The following is a 19078-nucleotide window of genomic DNA, read 5'->3' on the forward strand; positions in this document are numbered from 1 at the left end:
ACTCTCACAACAGTCCCAAGGATGGGTACTATTATCATCATCATCTCCATTTTGCAGCGGCAGAAACTGAGGCACAGAAGGGTGAAGTGACTTGTCATGCAAGTAGCATGTTGTGGATCTGGGATTTGAGCCCAGACCTTCTGACCCCAGAGTTAGGGTGCCCGTATAGCGTGACCAAACTGGGGAAGTTTTGAGAGTGAAAGAGAGTGCCAACGGTAATTAGCCTGGGACTACATCGGTACACTGAGTTGTCCAGGCAAACCAAGACACATGGAATTCCACAGAGTCCAAGCTCCCAGACACTCCACTTTGCTGCATTCTAGAATGAAATGCAGGTCCACGTACCTTTCATCACATCAGTCCTGTTTAAACCCAGATTTTGCTAATTCTCTGGAGAAACAACAGCATAAGTTGGCCCACTGGGTATTTAGAAAACGGAAATGGGGAAAGTGATCTGATTTTTTCAGAGCTGAAAGGCAGATGAGGTGAGCCCTCAGGGACTTGGGTTGGAGCTGTCATTAGCAGAACTAAAAAGACCCAGCCAGATTTTGGTTCCACATCAAAGAAAAAAGGATGAAGAATCTGCAGATGTGATCTTGGGCTAAATTGGCTGGCTGATGGAGATCGCTTCTGCTGCAGTTCACTCCACCCCTGGAAAATGGAAATATTTCTGTCCATGTACCACTCAACCACCTGAAGAAGAATTAATAATCACACAAATAGTAGCTACACTAAACTGACGCTTACAACATGGCAGCATCACTCACTGCCTTATATGTGTCATCTTAATTTATCCCTCAGAGTAACCCTATGAAGCAAGTATGGTTATTATCTCCATTTAACAGATGAGAAAACTGAGGCTCAAGAGGTTCAGTTGCTTGCTCAAAGTTAGAAATTTTGTAATAAATCCAGGTCTGTCTGCCATGCAGCCATGTTTTTGGCAATGCAGTAGCTCCCTAAGTGAGTATAATTTAGCAATTCTCCCCCATTGCGTAGAATAATTTCTGGTAGACAAATTGGGGTGGACGTTCTTCCCTCTGACCCATCTATGGACAGCGAGGAGTGGTGGTTCCTAAAGGCTCCAAAGATTAGCTTCATTTCTCCTTATTTTTAGGGAACTCTGTATATTCTGAGACCTGAAAAGAAGTATTTGCTGATTGGAGTAGAAACAAATATTAAGAGAACTTATGGACATTTATAATAGGGAAGGAATTGGGTATGTACAAGATTATAGGAAAGAGAAGAAAAGAAGGTACCTACATTTGGGAAAACTGAGTCATCTTAACGGGCATAACATCTGTGCCCCATACTGGTATGAAAAGCTATTCTTCTCCCTATTTTTGGGACCATTAGCTCTGGCATCCTGGAACACCTCAAGCGTGCTAATAAAGTTACTGAAATTAAAAACAACTGATTGGCAGGTCCAAGGAATCTCACACAAGTCCAATCTGACCCTGGAAGCTCAACCTAATCTTTATTAACCTGCTTTGGCTTTTTGAAGATGGATAAAGATGAAAGGACTTGGCATTGGTGTTTGAAGCACCTTAGGGATAACTTCTTCCTCTGTTAGGCAGTGATGGTTCCCCTCCCTCATCCAGCCTGCGTCTGGGCTGAGCCAAAGGGAGCCTGCATTCCCTCACCTGTACGTGACATATCACAGAACCACAAAATAACATTTACCCCCATATGAGTTATAATTGAGATTGAGTTTCAACTCTAGACACTTCACTTACCTCATTATATTTTTTAACTTAAATTAAAATTTTAAAATCTGAGAGATGGATTCTACTTCTGTTCTATCACCTACAATAACTCAATGACTTAACCTCTTTGAAACTTTGTTTCCTTATCTTGCTTCAGTAAGAAAAGCAAAAGTGAGATTTTTTTAAGACCAAAAAAAAAAAAATTTTTTTTTTTTTTAGACAGAGAAAACGACTTTGAGAAATCCCTAAGTTGTTTTGGAGTAATAAGATTAGCTTCCCAATAGCAGTTTCTGGCCTCGTTCCTCAACCAACTTAACAAAACTGAATAAATAGCTTGATGATGTGGTAATGTGGGGGCAATGTCACGGCGGCTAGAAAAACTATTTGGCAGCTGCCAAAAAAAACACACAAATTTATAAAGGCAGTACTGACCCTAAGCTTTATAGGTAGAACAAAATTATTATTCCTTTTCATGCAGCTTAACTTTCGTAACACACTCTGAGACCTCTTCAATGTTGTGAGATTAGCTGGGCGAATGTCCAAGAAAACAGAGGAACAGAGCTAATTTTTAAGGTGTTAGAATTCCCAAAAGGTAGAGCAGAGACAGGATTGGATCTTAGGGGGCTTAAATACTCCAGCAAAAATACTGCAACACTGCCACAGCATTTATACTAAGGAGAAAAAACTTTCTTGTCTCTGATTCACCTATTCGATGCCTTCTTCTTCAAGAAGAATCCATTAGAAAGGGCACTTCGTTCTAATTTGGGCCTGAATTGGCTAGGCCATTAGTGATTGGAGGAGCTTCCCTTGAGGCACACATTTTCTGTCCCTTATTTTCTTCTCCATTTGAGTATTAGTATGTCCAAGATATGTGGGACAAGATGACATTATAAAAGCTAAATCTCAGATTCTAAGGATGTAGCAAGATAATGTTTTAAAATATATTAATGTGCTTTCTTATTACTAGTTCCTCAAGCAAGAGACATCCGTTGCCTGAACAGGACTAGGCAGAAATAACAGCAATGGTAGAAACAACGTATATTTACTGAACCTTTTCTAAGCACCTGGCATTGTTCTGACATATATATATACATATATGTATATGTACATATATACTTGTCGTTAGTTGCCATCGAGTTGATTCTGACTCATGGCAACCCTATGTGTGCAGAGAAGAACTGCTCCATAGCGTTTTCAAGGCTGTAACCTTTTGGAAGCAGATGGCCATGTCTGTGTTCCAAAGACTCTGTCTGGGTGGATTCAAACTGCCGACCTTCCCACCAGTAGTCAAGCACTTAACTGTTTGAATCACTGAGGAACATACATACATGTGCATATGTATGTATGTAGTCTTATATAATCTCATGAGATGAGATGAGAATTATTTTACTGATGAAGAATCTGAGGCCCTGAAAGCTACCCAACTTACCCTAGATCAAAGAGCTAGGAAATGTGGAACCCTGAGATTGAAACTTCTAAACCAGGCTCATTTCAGAGAAAATGGTTATGAAAGCAAAAGGTTTTGTGTGTGTATGTGTGTGTTTTTCGTGAAAGTTTACAGAGCAAATTAGTTTTTCATTAAACAATTATTACACATTGTTTTATGACACTGGTTGCCAATCCTGCAATGTATCATCACTCTCCCCTTCTCGATCTTGAGTTCCTCATTTCCATTCATCCAGCTTTCCTGTCCCTTCCTGCCTTCTTGTCCTTGCCCCTGGGCTAGTGTGCCCATTTAGTCTCGTATACATGGCTGAACTACATGTGTTATTATTTGTTTTATAGGCCTGCCTAATCTTTGGCTGAAGGGTGAACCTCAGGAGTGACTTCAGCAGTGAGTTAAAAGGGTGTCTGGGGGCAAAAGCAAAAGGTTTTGATTTGCAAGAACTTGGCCTTTTAAAAAAATCAATAAACTCTTTATTGAATTATAGCATTCATGCGTACCAAGAAGTGCACAAATCTTAACCACACAGATAATGAAATTTCACAAAGTCAATAGACTAATGTAATTAGTACCCCGATTAAGAGACAACCTTGCCAGCACTCCCAGAAATTCTCCTTAGGTTTCCTACCAATCTAACTCCCTGCCCCTCAACAAGAGTTTACTGAATTCTAAAACAACAGATTTATTTTGCTTGGTTCTGAACTTGTTATGATTGGAATCGTACACTATAGAGATTTTTGTATCTGACTTCTGTCGTTTATGTTTGTGTTGTGAGAATCATTCATGTTGCTGTAGGTCACTCTCAGTGCTGTTCGGTATTCTACACGTTGTTGTTAGGTGCTTAGTATTCTCTGTGTTGTTATTAGGAGCTTAGTATTCTACATGTTATTGTTGTTAGGTGCTTAGTATTCTACATGTTATTGTTGTTAGGTGCTTAGTATTCTATATGTTGTTGTTGTTAGGTGCTTAGTAGAACTGTCCCATAGGGTTTTCTGGGCTGTAATCTCTACGGGACTCATAGGGTTGGTATGAGTTGGAAGGGACTTGATGGCAACGGGTTTGGTGTTTGTTTTTTTTTTACTGTCTATGGGAGCAGATTGCCAGGGCTTTCCCATGCAGAGCTGGTAAGTGGGTTCAATCCACCAACCTTTCGATTAGCAACCAAGCACATAACCACTGCACCACCAGGGCTCCTTAGTATTCTATATGCATATACCAAAATGTACTTATCCATTTTGCTGGTGATTGATACTTGAGTTGTTTCCAGTTTGGGGCTATAATGAATAGTGCTACTATGAATATTCTTGTATATATCTTTTGGTGAACATAAATACACATTTCTTCTGGGTACACATCTTGGAATGGAAGTGCTGGGTTATAAATTATACCCATGTTCGCTTTCATAGATACTGCCAACGGTTTTCCAAAGTAGTTGAATCATTTTACATACCCACCAGTGGTGTGTCAGCATTATAGTTGCTCCGCGTTCTCATCAATGTTTGGTATTGTCTCTCTTTTTTTTTTTTTTTTGTCCATTATAGTGGGCAGGACTGGCTATATAGTTTGTGGAAACCAATGCAAAATGAAAATGTGGGACTCCTTGGTTAAAAATTGTTAATAATTTCAAGACAGTTACAGCAGAGCACTCAAACAAATGTGGTTTTTGAGCCCCATTCAGCTACACAGCTTGCATGCTCATGAAGCCACCCCTGATGGTGGGTATGTAGTGGTATCGCACTGTGGTTTTAATACACATTTCTTTGACGACTAATGAAATTGAACATATTTTCATATACTTATTAGCCATTTTGATATCCTCTTTTAAGAAGTGCCTATTTAAGCAATTTGTTTTCTTTCTATTTGATTGTCAGCCTTTTAAAAATAAATATGTCTTTCGTATTTTCTGTATATGAGTCCTTCATTAGATATGAAAACATATGGATTTGTGTACGTGTGTGTATCAACTCTCTTCTCCCACTCTGTGGCTTGCCTTTTCACTCTTTTCATGGTAACTTTGATGAGCAAAATTATTAATTTTAAGGTATTTCAATCTATCAATTTTTACATTCTGATTAGTGGTTTTTGTATCTTGTTAAGTAATCTTTGCCTGATTACTTAAGTAATTACTTCAGTCATTACAAAGTCATGAAGGTATTCTCTTTCGTTTGCTTCCAAGAATTTTATTGTTTTGCCTTTTCACATTTAGATCTATCTGGAACTGATATTTGTGTATGGTTTGAGGAAGTAGGGGTCAAGATTCATTTGTATCCATATATATGACTATCTAATTGGCACAGCACCATTTCAAGACCATCTTTTCTATCTCGGCACCAATGCCGTTCTATGAGTTTAAATTATTTAATCTGTGGGCCTTATAATAATCTTGCAGAGCACGTGTGATCCATCTCCTTTTAAAAGTTGAGAAAACTGTTGCTCAGGCAGGATAACTGATTTGTTCAAGGTCACATGACCATCCGATGGCAGGTCTGAGGGTTGGACCCACACCTATTAGGCTCCCATGCCCAGTCTCTTCCCATGACACCACGCTGCTTCCCCTTATTTGAGGCTTGGATGGACTTTAAGCCCTCAGATGATATGCAAATATCTTCTCTATCACTTGGGTTTCCCCACAGTGCCTAACACGCTGCTTTGCACTCATCTGAGATCCAGAAAGTGGACAGACAGACATTCATGTAGGGGAAGGCTTCTGACAGCTTGATAATGTCAGTCGTTCCATTTCCAGCAAATAAACAAGTTCCCCATGGCTCTCCACTCCCCCACTTACCATCTTTTTTGGTTCTTTTCTAATTCCTCTCAGATGTTCTGTCCTCTCTAATTTCCCTGTCTGTGGATGACAGTTGTCAAAGCTTACACCTGTTGAAATATTTGGCCAACCTAGGGAAATAGCAGATAAGCTGCAGTGCTCAGTAGTAATAAAGGCAGATGAGCGATAAAATAATGGTGGTGCCTACGTTTTTCTCACTAATTTACTTTGAAATAGACCTGTCAGGACTCTGGGCATCCATTTTCCTACATGTCTTAGGCATGGCACCTTACATATAGTTGTGATTTGCTGAACACTTGATAAATAGTTCATAAATGTCTCTTCTGAAGGAAAGGTTGAAATTGCATCAGTCCATTTCCAGTTCCAAATTCCTTTTCCCAAAATGCTACTTTGGGCAGCTGTTTCCAGACATGTTTGTGAAAGCCTCACCCAATCCTTTCGTTTTTCATTTTTAAATAGGGAAGTGGGAGTGGAGCTTAACCTATAAGAAGCAGTGGTAGAATAAAACAGATTCAGCATCTTTAAGAGGAGACGGTTAATCATTTTAGTGTTTCCCAACCTGGGTTCTCTGAGTTCTAAGGGTCCTGTATTAATAATTGTCCCTCAGTGTTAATAACTGTGGTCTTTTAGCTTTTGTGAGACTATCTAATAATCTAATGGAAATAAGATCTAATAAGGTCTAATAAGACAACAAAAGCGAATGGAAATGTCAAGTTGTTTTTTCTTTTGCAGAGGGAATTACAAAGTGATAGAAACCTATTTCAACTTGCTAAAGGAAAGGTTAATTTATTGGTTCCCATGACTAAGAAGCACAGGGGTAGTCTGCATTTAGACCCAGCACAATCCAGCTGCTCAAATGATATCATCAGGGCTCAGGCTTCGGTTAATCAACCATCTCCATTTGCCTAGGACTTTTTCAGTTTTATATTGAAAGTTCCCCCATCTTGGGGAACCCCTTGGCTCCAAGCAAACCGGGAAATTTGGTCACCTTCCCTGTTTCTCAATCTCTCTGTGTTAGTTTTATTCTCTGGTTGGCTCTCTCCACATATGTAGTAGGAAAGATGGCCACTGGCAGCTCTAGGCTTACATGATCCTTACAACTAGTAGTACCAGAAAAGAAAGAGCACCTATATCGTAACCGCTCCAGCAACTATATGGGGATGAATAATTGGCCTGCCTGGCATTATATGACCCCTTCAATCAATTATTAGGCCTGATGGGTTGAGCACTGTGTTGGCCAGCCTGGGTCACATGGCCGCCCTGGAGTGGGAGAAGTGAACTATACTATTGACTATCATACAGGCTGGAGTAACTCCTAGAAAGAAACGTTCTGGACAGACAAAAAGAAGAAGTATCCTTTATGCTGAGCACCATGATTCTGTTCCTGCCTGAGTCACATGCAGACGATCAGGGTATTCAGGGTCTTTCTATGTACCCTGACAGAGAAACCATTCTATTATGGGGATCGGAGAAGGCAAGCTGCCTACATGATGCACCACATCAAAAGATTTTCCAGGCCCACCGAGGGCCAACTGCCCAGATATCTTTCCCACTTGCTCTCTGGCTTCTTGATGCTTGAAATTCCTCTCACAGAGTTAGAAATAAGCCTTAAAATACAATTAGCTCTGAGAGAGAGAGAGATAATCTTTCTATTGAAAATCAAACTAAAGTACATATGACTGACATCGGATCCTTTAAAGCAGGTTTGGTTTGGGACAAGGCAGTCAGGAAATGTTGGAGTGGAGGAGGAAGCTGAGAGACGTGGCAAAGGGCTCTGAAAGAACCTGGAACAAAACAGCCTCTGTTGAAGCCAGACAAAGCGGCAGAAGGCAAGGCATGAGCAGTTCACAGATTCAGGGTCTGGGACTTTCCAGATTCCCTAGGAGTCCTAGACCCTCCAATCTCACAACAGAAAGCTCTGAGTATTAGCACCCAGATCAGTTCTATCGGTAAGAAATTCTAATTCTAGGGAACAGGACAATCACAAGGAGGGGAGAAACACTGATTCATATGGGCTTAATGGGTCTAGAGAAAACCCTCTTGTTATAGATTGAATTATGGCCCCCAAAAATATGTGTTGTAAATCCTAACCTCTATGCCTGTGGTTATAATTCCATTTGGGAATGAGTTGTCTTGGTTATGTTAATGAGGCAGGATTAGTGTAGGGTGTATCTTGAGTCAATCTCTTTTGAGATACAAAAGAGATTAAACAAGTGAGAAAGCAGAGATGGGGTAAGACTGAAACCAAGATGCATGGAGATCTCCAAGGAACCAGGAAGCAGAAGTTAGAGACAAGGACCTTCCCAGTGGCATCACTAGAAGGGTATGGGGGGGGCAGACCATACCAGGTGACACTGTCAGAGGGGGTGACACCAGAATGACTGCCTATAAAATTTTTGTACACTGTTTCAACAGAAATTTATTATTTTTCATAAGCCCAGTTTACATGTATCAGTATACCTACAAGGCTAAAGCTCTATGCTAATTTTCTTTTGAACCTTCTAATGCACTCTGGTCAGAGCTGTCATTATTACCCAATTACAACGATGCTTCCAATCATGTGGTTTTGTTTGCACTCAGTACAAGCACATGCTGTTGTTTTCATTGCTGTAGTATTTTTATGGTTGCTGATTTTGTCAAATTTTCTGGTGTTTTAGCTACAATATTGTGATAATTAGTGTGGGAAGGTGACACCATGAGTTACCACACTGGGTGACACCAACCCTAGTGATGCCATTGGACCTTCCTCCAGAGCAGACAGAGAGAGAAAGACTTCCCCTAGAGCCTGTGCTCTGAATTTGGACTTCTAGCCTCCTAAACAGTGAGAAAATAAATGTCTGTTTGTTAATGCCATCCATTTGTGCTATTTCTGTTATAGCTGACCCAGTGCCGTCGAGTCGATTCCGAATCATAGTGACCCTATAGGACAATGTAGAACTGTCCCATAGAGTTTCCAAGGAGGGCCTGGTGGATTCGAATTGCCAACATTTTGATTAGTGTTGTAGCACTTAACCACTACACCACCAGGGCTTCCTCTGTTATAGTAGCTCTAGATAACTAAGACACCCTCCAACCACCCATGATGTCAAAGCTCCCCTCATAGGCACCTCTCCAATTTCTCCAAGTGGCATGGAAAATCAACAGCTCTTGAACCAGGACCACATAGGAGCATCAGACTGTGGGTGACTTCATGTGCGAATCACTTGGTACGTGGCCCTGGCTAAATCATGTTATAAAATGTAGAGATTCATACAGATTTACTTGGGACTTGAGGTGTCAGTCTAAAGTTTAGTAAAAAACCAAACAGCTCCACTATTTGTGTTTTTTCTTATTAATTGTGAGACTTCCTTTAAATCTTTAGTCAATGACAGCTTCTCAGTGATGCTATCTTGAAGCTTAATTGAAAATTGCAGTTGTCCCCACAGTCCAGCTTTATTTTTCTCAATAGCAATGATTTATATGTATATATATACATGTTGAGAAAAATATTGAGAAATATATATATGGATTCCAACTGCTGACCTTTTGTTTAGCAGCTGTATCTCTTAGACCACTGCGCCACCAGGGCTCCATATATGTTTTTATATATATACACATAAATTGCTTACTTATTTACTTCCCCACTTCCCCAGGGGAGTGTTAGATCCATTAATGCAGGGACCTTTGAGGGCTTTGTTTCCTGCTACATCCCAGCACTCAGAATAGTGGCTGGTCCCTAATAGATGCCTAAGAAATATTTGTTAAATGAATGAATAAAACTTATTAAAACATATAAAGTGTCTAGAAAAGTGTCCAGCACACATTGAACATTCAAAAATATTAGTTATTATGATTTTCACTATTATGCTTGTAGTTCAGCAAAGTAGAAATATTTGTTCTAAGTCCCTAGTATTAAAACAATAGAAAATGGGAAGCTCTTTTCATGACTTAAAAAAAGAAAAATCCCACAAAATAAGCACACACTCTGTCTCTAATGCTCGCTGCTACTCATAACTTTATCTCTTCTAGGCCCAGATCCGTTTCTTACTTAGCTTTGATTTCTGCTGTGTATTGTTCTCAGGGAAGGTAAGTTTCTGGGTAAATATATAGAGCAACTCCATACAGGCAGTAATGGTTTCTTTTGGTTAGGAGAATTGAGGGCATCAATCAAGGACTCACAAATAAATTTTGATAAGGAGTATGGCTCCAGATTTTGTTTGTGCCCCTCAGATGCTTGTCAACCTCAGGGCACATTAGGAACCAAATACGAAAATAGACTTGACCTTTCCCTCCTTTTGAACTTTATCTTTCACTTGGTGTTTTCCTGGTTGATTAGTGGTTCTCTGGTGCCATGTGAATCCTGCTTTGTATACTAAGGAGCTCTGTAAAGGTTTGAGGTGTTCTTTCTTTCACAAGAAGCTCCTCCCTCAAAAGCAAACATGGAGAGAAATCAGACTGGCAAAGCTTTGCCCTCACCCCTTTAAAAGTTAGCACATTGCTTCAGAGGTAATCTTTGCCTGGTTGCTCAGAAGTAGACTGGGACAGGAGGTGAGGTACTTAGGGAGGGGTCCAAAGGCTCTTAGTATTGATCAAAAGTGTTGCCCAACAGGCAGTAGCAATATATGGGAGAGGTTCTTAGTGGGGGGGATGTACCCAAGACGCAAGATTGGGGGTGGAGAGTGTCGTGACAGGTGATGGCCATTAAGAAGAAAAGAGAACTGCTTCTTTGAACGAAACTGGGGAAGTTGGCCCAGAGTGGTGCCAGGTAAACAGCATCATGAGACTCCTTGGGGCATGTACCTTGCTGCCATCCTGTGTGACCATTTTCACGTCAGGCTAGTAGGAGTCCCTGTTTGTCTTACTGCTTGTTTGTCCTGTTTGGGCTCCCATCCATCTCCTGTAGGCAAAGATGACCTCCTCTGTGGAAAGTAAGCTTTAGGCCAGGAATCAGAAGTGGCAGGTTTCATCTCCAGCAGGATTACCCCACAGGGCCAGTGTCCCACCATGGGTAAAAAAGACATGAGAAGATGACTCAATTATTCATTTATTTATTTGCAGATATTTGCAGGACACTTGGCTAGGTGCCAGAGATAACAATAACAATAATAAAATAGTAAGCATTTATAGAGCACTTACTACTTGCCAGGGCTGTGTCAGATGCTTTCCTTGATTCGCTTATTCGATTGTCACAAGTATCCTATGAGGTAGGTGCATTATTCACATTATATGACTGAGAAAATTGAGGCTTGGAGAGGTCAAGTCACTAGCCCAAGGTCACGCACCTACTGCATGTAGAAATAGGATTGAAATCCAAGTATGCCCTGCTCCAGATCCTGTGTTTTCAACCACCAGAAAACATTTGGGTGGATCCCGACATGAGGTTCCCAGTCCAGTGGGAGAGACGGACGTAAACATGTGAGACGTGTGGTAACTGCTGCAGGGTTGATCGTTTCTGTCACAGTGCAGTGATTCCCATAGCATGAAAATGACAGTTGGAGGCTTTTGAATTATAACTAAGCACACCTTCTCTCCTCTCAACCTCAGTACTATTAACATTTTGGGTCAGATAGATCTCTGTTGCAGGGGACTGTCCTGTGCATTGTATGACATTTAGCAGCATCCCTGCCCTCTACTTGTAGATGCCAGTAGCACACGCCCTCAGTTGTGACAACCAAAAATGTCTCCAGACGTTGCAAAATGTCCCCTGTAGGGAAAGTTGCTCCCAGCTGAGAATTACTGCTCTACAAGATTTAAACTTTTAAAGTTTAATTCTTCGTCATTTATTCTTATTCATCATTTTATTCTTGTGTCTTCCACCCCAACATACATATAATTATGGAACATTCCACCCAACAACAGCAGACTACCCATTCTTTTCAAGCACCCATGGAATATTCTTCAGGATATACCATTTCTAGGACAAAAAAAAAGTCTCAGTAAGTTGAAAAGAATTGAGATCACTAACTATATGCTTTCTGACCCCAATTAAAGTAAATGAATAAACCAACAACAGAAAGAATATTAGAAATCTTCAACTATCTGGAAATTAACACATTTCTATGTACCTCATGGGTCTAAGAAGGAATAACAAAGGAAATTGGAAAATACCTGGAATTGAAAGAAAATGAAAACATAACGTATCAAAATTTATGGCATAAAGCTACAGCAGTGGTTAGAGGGAAATTTATAGCTTAAATGCTTATACTATTTTAAAAAAATCAGTAATCTAAGCTTCTATCCTCAAAACCAAAACAAAGGTGAGGAAAACAAATCCAAAGTGAGTAGAAGTCAGAAAATAATAGAGATCAGTGAAGAAACCAATGAAATAGAAAGCAGAAAAACTACAGGGAAAATCAATCACACCAAAAATTGATCCTTGAAAAGATCAACGCAGTTAATAAAACTTTAGCTAGATTTACCAAGACAAAAGAGAGAAGACACAAATTATTAAAATCAGGAATAAATTCACTACAATCACTACAGACCCTACAGATAGGAAAAGGTTATAAGGAATATTATGAAGACCCTTATACCAATAAATTGAGGATGAAATGGACAAATTCCAAGAAAGATACAAATTTTCAAAATTGACTCAAGAAGACATGCTAAATCTAAATAAACAATGTAAAGTAAAGAAATTGAGTTAATTTAAAGTCTTCCCCTCCACAAAATAACCTGGGGTCAGATGGCTTCATTGGCTAGTTCCATCAAATATTTAAGAAAGATATAATACCAATCCTAAACAAACCCTTTCAGAAAAAAAACAGCAGAAAACATTTACCAACTCATTTTATAGGGCCAGTATTATCCTAATATTAAACTTGGGCAAAGATATTAAAAAGTCTACAGACCAATAATCTTTCATAAACATAGAGGCAGAAATCCTTAAGAAAATATTAGCAAACTTCTATAACATATTCAAAGGACTATACATCACGACCAAGTTTAACATTCAAAAATCAATTAATGTAATACACCATATTGGTAGAATAAAAGACAAATAGACCCAGAATGCAATAGACACAGAAAATGCGTTTGACAAAATCCAACACTCATTCATGACAAAACTCTCAAAAAGGAGGAATAAAAGGAAACTTTCTCAACATGATAAAGGACATCTACAAAAAACCTACAGGCAACATTACATTTATCAGGAGCCCTGGTGGTGCAATTAAAGCCCTTGTCTGCTAACCCAAAGGTCAGCGGCTCAAACCCACCAGTCACTCCACGAGAGAAAGATGTGGCAGTCTACTTCTGTGATGATTTACAGGCTCGAAAGCTCTATGGGACAGTTCTAATCTGTTTTATATGGTAGCCATGAGATGGAATCAACTTGATGGCAAAGGATAACATCATATTTAATAGTGAAAGACTGAATTATTTCCCTCTGAAATTGGGGATAAAGCAAGGATGCCCACCCTCATCAAATCCTCTCAGCTTCATCCTGGAGTTTCTATCCAGTGCAATAAGACAAGTAAAACAAAGTCATATATATCAGACAAGAAGTAAAACAGCTTTTATTTGCAGACATGTGACCTTGTATGTAGAAAACCCTTAGGAATCTATTTAAAAACCTAATTATTAGAATCAGTAAACAAACTTAGCAAGGTCACAGGATACAAAATCAATATATAAAATCGACTGTATTTTTATATACTGGAGCCCTGGTGGTCAAGAGCTCGGCTGCTAACAAAAAGGTCAGTAGTTTGAATCCACCAGAAGCGCCTTGGAAATCCTATGGAACAGTTCTACTTAGTCCTGTAGGGTTGCAATGAGTCACAATTGACTCGACAGCAATGGGTTTGGTTTGGTTTTTGGTTTTCTATATATTAGCAACAAATAGTCTAAAAATGAACCTCAAAATCATTGTGTTACGTTAGAGAAGCCAGACACAAAAGAGTTTTTAATTTTATTTTATGATTCCATTTATATGAAATTTCTAGAAAAGGTAAAACTGTAGTGACAAGGGATGATTAGTGGTTGCCTGTAGCTTGGATGGAAACAAGAATTGAATGAAATGGGTACAAGAGAACTTTTGGGGTGGTTGAAGTGTTCTAAAACTGGATTGTGGTGATGGTTACATAAATCTACTAAAACTCATGGAAATCTACTTACGATAAGTGATTTTTATGGTATGTAAATTATACCTCAATAAATTGTTAAAAAATGAAAATTATTACTTGACTTTGAGGCTATTATTTTCCCTCCATTCCACTTCTGAAAATAGATGTTCTCTCTATCTGACTAATTCTGTGAGAGTCCAGAGAGATCCAAGATATGTGTGTTCATGGCTTCTGTCTCACGTTTTTGCTGCTTCTTAGAAAGTGGCAAAAACCAATGGATTCCACTTTTTTTGATGCTCAGCGGCTTGTGCTCTGAGCTTACTTTTAAATATTAAACACACAAAAGAAGTAAACAAGATAATGTTGTGCTCACCAAGTTATACATAAAATAGACTATGTTCCTAAAATACCAAAGTGGCTTTGGATCTGCAAAAGGTAAGATAACCTACGAAATAGCAAATTTTGTTACGTGTATTTTACCACAGAAAGATAACATATAAAACAAACCAGCAAACAGACTCTGGTCCAGGTTGGAGAGAACCTGTCATTGAACTAGGTACAAGGCTTGAACAGCCTTCCCCTCTGTATTAGATTATCTCAAAGCGTAGTCCACAGACACCTGCATCAAATCACAGAAAGACAGACTCTAGTCATTAAATCTATCAGTAAGAGGCAGGTTCCTGAGCCTCACTCCAGAATCCATGAATCAGATATTTATCATAATTCATAATCTCTGGGGTGCAGAGGCAGTGTTAGGAATAATATCCAAGATCTGTATTTTAATAAGCTCCTTGAACATTTCTAAAGTACATTGAATTTTAACAATTATTGATCCAGACCTTACTTTCATCATTTGTGAAATGAGGGAATTAAATAAGAATTATTTCTAAAATTATATTTAACTCTATAATTTTGTGTTTTTTCCTTTTCTGCATACATTTTCCCCTCCATTAAAAAAAAAAAAAATCCTCATTTTCTTCTGATCAGATTTTTAAAATTTTATACATTTACTTTTAAAAGGCTGGGACCTCTTCACAATGCATTCATCCTTCCCCCTGAAAGGCCCACATTCTAGTCATTATCAATACATCAGCTGACTCGGATGTGCTTTCAGCCTTTCTAGATCTCCCCTCTTAGCCACCATTCGGGCAGAAGGTTCAGCTTTGTACTTAGCAACCCACTGCTGGTGTGAGTGGACCTGCTTAGGAACCAGACCAAGGAATCAGATCCGCTTGTGAGACCTCTCCCGGTGGATTTCATCATCTAGCTCCATTAGCTACTCCGTTGACTATAATTCAGGGAGGCTTAGTGTAGGTGTAATGAGTGTGGCCTCTGGGTCCACATGTCCAGGTTCAAATCCTGGCTCCCCCATGTACTGACTATGTGCTCTTGGACAAGCTGTTTGACTTGTCTCTTCTTGTTCCTCATTTGTAAAATGGAGATAATAATATTTCTACCTCATAGGGTTGTTATGAGAATTAGGTGAGTTAATATTTGTACAGTGCTTGGAGAAGTACCTGACAAATAGTAAGTACTGTGTCACTGTTTGTTAAATAAATGTACATGTTTGAATTGATTTCAGGCAGAAATTTCCCATGAGACAGATCTGAGGTGTCTAAGATGTCTGTGGAACAGGTGTGAGGTACAATATAGTTGCTTTTGGATGTCAGTGTTTGTGGGTCTCAACATAACCAGAAAGCAGCACCCGTGGCGCAACGGTTAAATGATCAACTGCTAACCCACCCAGTGGCTCTACAGGAAAAACACCTTGCAATCTGCTGCCGTAAAGATTACAGCCTAGAAAACCCTATGCGGGCAGTTCTACTCTGCTGCATGGGGTCGCTATGAGTCAGAATAGACTTGGCAGCACCCAGCAACAACACAGCCAGAAAGGTATCTTGAAAGCTACGTTCTAAGGACACCCAGAGTTCCACGGCTTTTGTGTATGTGTGTGTGTGTGCACTTTGGAGTGGGGAGGTCTGACAGTAAACAAGTAAACCTGTAATGAACAAGATAATCTTAGATAGTGGTATTATAAAGTAAATAAAACAGTAATGGGATAAAAGATTGTGGTCTTGTTAAAGTTGTTCCCCTTGTGGCGGCCTCTGTCCCATCCCTCCCCAGTCCTCTTACTCCAGCCAGCCCCCTATCCCCACGGGAGATGGGGCAGCCAGGCAAAAACGCTTGCACACATCCTCCACACTGCCACACTTCATTTGGTCCACTCCTAAGGGTCAGATAGGCCAATATCCCACATCCTGTGCCTCCCTTTATTTAAAAGCCTCAAACGGCTATTCCAGTGACACTCCTGTGTAAAATTTTCCATGAACTTTGGCTAAAACCTTCCTTTATTTAATTTCACCTTAATTGCATCAATTAGGCTCCTTTCGTGTTTGCTCAACAAACTCTTTTGTTTCTTTCACTCAGCTCTGAGTAACAGCTGCCAAATGGAGCCTTTGTTCTGAGGGCCTTTTCTAATGGTCTTCACACCAATCCTGTTTGTTTTTTTCAGTGGCCGCTCCTAACAAACCTGACAATGTGTGCCCATTAAGCGGCTGAAGGCCAAGCTCAGTTGCCAGCTGCCATTTACCCCCCACTCAGTTCCCGGAATGGAAAACGATGTCTTTCTTCTCTCATTTTGAAGGGCGCTCTTATTGGTTGTGTTGGAAAAAGCGTCAGAAGCCCTCAGATAACTTGAGTTATCCTCATATTCTTACTACATGACACACCCTGTCACCCAGGCTTCATCCCCCAAGTCACTTTTGCTCTTTAAGCTTACAGAGATCTCCTCCTAGCTTGTCTCCCTGTTTCCAGTCTTGTCAGCTTCACCCTGTTCTCCATAGCTGTCAGAAACGGCTAGTTCTAATCTGAATTCAATCACATCACTCCCATGCTTAAACTCTTGCATGGCTTCTCACAGAATTCAGGGTAAATTGCTTACTCCTTAGCTTGCTGCTCAAGTGCTTAAGGCCTGACTCTCTTGTTCCAACTTATGCAACTCCTAGAAGCCACTTGCAGTAGCTTTTCTCCAAGATGGCTGCTTCCAAATTCCTTCCCTCCCTATGTATGCAAGCCATCCCCCCTACTCCATTAAGGGAAAGGGGTTTTTCTCCTTTTCCCTTGAATATGGGCTGACCATAGTGACTTGTTTACTCACTAAAATGCAGCAGAAGTGATATCCTGGATCCTCCAAAATTAATTCTCAAGAAGCTTTTCAGCTTCCATCTGGGACTTTAGCCGTATTTGCTCTGGGGGAAGTCGGCCACCATATAAGGAACCCAACTACCCTGAGACTGCCATGTTGTGAGAAGCTCAAGTCACATGAAGAGGCCTCAGACAATGAGATACCATGTGAAAAGGGAGAGAGGTCAAAGAACACGAAGGCACCAGAGATGTCAATGAAGAAGCCATATTAGAAGTGGATCTTCAGCCCCAGCTACCCCAGCTGATGCCAAATGAATCAGAGATGAACCACCCGGGCAAGCCCTCCCAAATTCCTTACCCACAAAACATAATAAAAATAAAATGGTTGTTTTAAGTCACTAAGTTTTCAAGTAGTTTGTTAGCTAGAAATGTTGTTGTTGATAGGTGCCGTAGAGTTGGTCCTAACTCACAGCGACTATGCACAATAGAACGAAACACTGCTCAGTCATGTGCCATTCTCACAATCATTGCTATGTTTGAGCCCATTGTGGCAACCACTGTGTCAATCCATCTCATTGAGGGTCTTCCTCTTTTTCGCCGATCCTATACTTTACTAAGCGTGAAGTTCTTCTCCAGGGACTGGTCCCCCCTGATAACATGTCCAAAGTACATGAGATGAAGTCTCATCATCCTTGCTTCTAAGGAGCATTCTAGTCGTACTTCTTCCAAGATAGATTTATTCGTTCTTTTGGCAGTCCATGTATATTCAGTATTCTTCACCAACACCACAATTCAAAGGTGTCAGTTCTTCTTTGGTCTTCCTTATTCATTGTACAGTTTTTGCATGCATATGATGCAATTGAAAAAACCATGGCTTGGATCAGGCGCACCTTATCTTCAAGGTGACATCTTTGCTTTTCAACACTTTTAAAGAGATCTTTTGCAGCAAAGTTGCCCAATGCAATGCGTCTTTTGATTTCTTGACTGCTGCTTCCATAGGTGTTGATTGTGGATCCAAGTAAAACGAAATCCTTGACAACTTCAATCTTTTCTTCATTTATCATGATGTTGCTTATTGGTACCGTTGTGAGGATTTTTGTTTTCTTTATGTTAAGGTGTTATCCACACTGAAGGCTATAATCTTTGATCTTCATCAGTAAGTGCTTCAAGTCCTCTTTACTTTCAGCAAGCAAGGTTGTGTCATCTGCATAACACAGGTTGTTAACGAGTCTTCCTCCAATCCTGATGCTCCGTTCTTCTTTGTATAGTCCAGCATCTTGGATTATTTGCTCAGCGTACAGATTGAATAGATATGGTGAAAGGATACAACCCTGATGCACACCTTTCCTGACTTTAGACCACGCAGTATCCCCTTGTTCTGTCTAAATGACTGCCTCTTGATCTATGTACAGGTTCCTCATGAGCACAATTAAGTGTTCTGGAATTCCCATTCTTCACAATGTTATCCATAATTTGTTATGATCCGCACAGTCGAACGCCTTTGCAAAGTCAATAAAACACAGGTAAATATCTTTCTGGTATTCTCTGCTTTCAGCCAGGATCCATCTGACATCAGCAATGATATCCCTGGTTCCACATCCTCTTCTGAATCCGGTCTGAATTTCTGGCAGTTCCCTGTGGATATACTGCTGCAGTCGCTTTTGAATGATCTTCAGCAAAATTTTACTTGCGTGTGATATTAATGATATTGTTCAATAATTTCCGCATTCAGTTGGATCACCTTCTTGGGAATAGGTATAAATATGGATCTCTTGCAGTCGGTAGTCCAGGTAGCTGTCTTCCAATTTGCTTGGCATAGATGAGTGAGCACTTCCAGCACTGCATCCGTTTGTTGAAACATCTCAATTGATATTTGGTCAATTCCTGGAGCCTTGTTTTTTGCCAATGCCTTCAGTGAAGCTTGAACTTCTTCCTTCAGTACCATCAGTTGCTGATCATA

This window comes from Trichechus manatus, unplaced genomic scaffold (genome assembly GCF_000243295.1).
Source record: "Trichechus manatus latirostris isolate Lorelei unplaced genomic scaffold, TriManLat1.0 scaffold00006, whole genome shotgun sequence".
Classification (NCBI taxonomy): Eukaryota; Metazoa; Chordata; class Mammalia; order Sirenia; family Trichechidae; genus Trichechus; species Trichechus manatus.